A 2,266-nucleotide genomic window follows, 5' to 3' on the forward strand; every position below is an offset into this window, starting at 1 on the left:
TATTTATGTTGTTTGACTTAAACCAGGCATCATTTTATAATCTGGCTTTTGTTTTTCTTTTCAGATTCTGGAAAACCTCACGACAGCATCACTGTCATTGTCATTGTGCTTGTTACCATTACAGTTCTCTGTATTATTGCAGTCTCTGCAGTTCGTTATTGTCGAAAGAGAAGAACATGTAAGTCCAAGTGTGCATTGTAACATAGAATGTTAAAAATCTATAAAATCCTATTTGTTTACTGCACAGCCTTCTAGTGATCTTAGAAGTTGGTGCGATCTTTATGGTTTAGCCCATTCACTCTTAGCATCCGCAGGCCAGATTTCAGGTGAGATTCCAAGGGGAAGGAAATGGGTTATCTGTGCACATTGCTGGTTGTCAAAGCACATTTTTTGATACAAGCTATTCCTAGAACTATCAATCAGTATCAATGTTGCAAGCTTTAAATCCAAAATCTGGACTCTCAAAATGAAACGTAAATTAAAGCAACATGTATTTTTTATGACCTGCAGATAAAATAAAGAACACCAAAAATATAGAGGTAAGTGTCAAGTTTTGAAACTGGATTTGAGGAAACAGGCCAAATAAAGAAATGTTTTCAGAATCAAAAGCTGGAGCCTCACATACTTCTATTGGCTACCCCTGTCCCACCCTCCAGTCACATACATTTTCCTGACAAGGTGGTAATATTACTGTACATGACCTGTGACTTCCCTCGCTACTAAACTTCTGCATCTACCTGCTGTTCCAGGTCGTGTTGCTTTCTAGATGCACACGTCACTGGTTGTGCTGCCTTCCTTGTGCTCAAATGTCCTGCTTCTGACCGAATAAACCTGATGAGCACCATCCACCAACTGCAATGTGTTTCTTATTCGCTCAGTGTTGTTTGCTTGTGTTTTATTAGTTTTATAGTTTTTGATGCAGTTTTAGAAACAAAAGCTAAATTTCTGAGAATACTGTAAGTTACACACACACACACTAAAACAGGAAAAACATGTTCCAAAAGGGGACGAGCGAGGTGACTTCATACTGAGCCACAAATGTTGTACTTCTGCATATTCTTACACAGTGAATGTTGAGAATATTGTGAGCAGAAGACTCTTTTGTGAAATCTGCACTCAAGAATGGAAAATGTGTAATTTCCTTACATTTTCCATCTTTTCATAAATGCAACGTACTGCATGTGTTGTCAAAGCCGTGTGAATGCTTTCTTTATTTGCTTGAGTTCTAGTTGCAGTGTGTTGTAACTGTCACCTCGTGAAACAATGTTCAGTGCCTTACTGCTCTTGATGAAAAATGCCTAAAAATGTGTTTTACAGCTGTTTCATGCATTTTAGATAAAATCACAAATTGATTATATATGAAAATCATTCTTCTCACTTTTGTTGCCAATTATACATTTTGTCGTTTTTGATGGATATCTGTTAATAGTGAGATTACTTCACATGTTTATGCAGTATAACAACACCATTAGAAATACAGTGTAAAGTAAAAATAGCAACAACAACAACCTTTACCTTAACCTTTAAAAATGTTGTATGTTATGTATTTTGCAGATGGAAGCTGTGGCCCAGCCTCCAAATCCAACTAATGATGCTTCAGATCCTTCTTCACTGCCCTCCTTGGTGGGAACTCACACTGGACCCACTGAGACTATAGGCAACTCTTTACCAGAGAGCTAGTATGCTCAGATAGAAAAGACTGCCAGGTCCTGAAACAGTTTTCACCACCTTCACACCTTGTACAGTATGTAATATAGTTTACATACAGAGAGTTGAAAAATAATTTAAATAATTTTCTGTTAGGGTTATGCAGAATTACTTGAATACTTTATTGTTTCTAAAAACAGACTTCAACTGAAAATCATTTTAAATGATTTAAAATCAAATTTAAACCATTTAAAATCAAATGCTATATCCTTGTAGAGTTGAAAAACATTTCAATAATTATTCCATTAAGTTCAGTTCATAATTGTTATTCTTTTGTTGTTGTGTATTCAGTGTATGATGACTCTAACGAGCTCTGATCGATTTCTTGCTGAGAAACTCATAATATAAGATTTAGATTGGATTAAACTTTATTGTCATTGTCACTGCGTACAAGTACTGAGACAATGAAATGCAGTTTAGCAGTATAAAGTAAGTAAAAAGAGATCAGTCTCACAAGATCTTTTGGCTTCATTAATTCATAAAAGATAATTATACAGCTTTAACTCATGTCCAATAATGGTGTATGTACCAGAAGGTGCTTTGCTTAGTTAAAGAAAAA

At 35.4% G+C, this 2,266-nt stretch overlaps 1 long non-coding RNA gene across 1 annotated transcript; it reads left to right on the forward strand.

Annotated features, from left to right (window-relative positions):
- Window positions 1-62: 62 nt before the first annotated feature.
- LOC118335016 lies at window positions 63-2,260 on the forward strand. The gene is made up of 3 exons (XR_004797037.1): window positions 63-178; window positions 511-539; window positions 1,555-2,260. It is a non-coding gene; the product is annotated as an uncharacterized LOC118335016 (long non-coding RNA).
- The last annotated feature ends 6 nt before the right edge of the window (window positions 2,261-2,266 follow it).

The sequence above is a fragment of the Morone saxatilis genome, unplaced genomic scaffold (genome assembly GCF_004916995.1).
Source record: "Morone saxatilis isolate NCDOM2014 unplaced genomic scaffold, NCSU_SB_2.0 Contig23, whole genome shotgun sequence".
Taxonomy (NCBI): Eukaryota; Metazoa; Chordata; class Actinopteri; family Moronidae; genus Morone; species Morone saxatilis.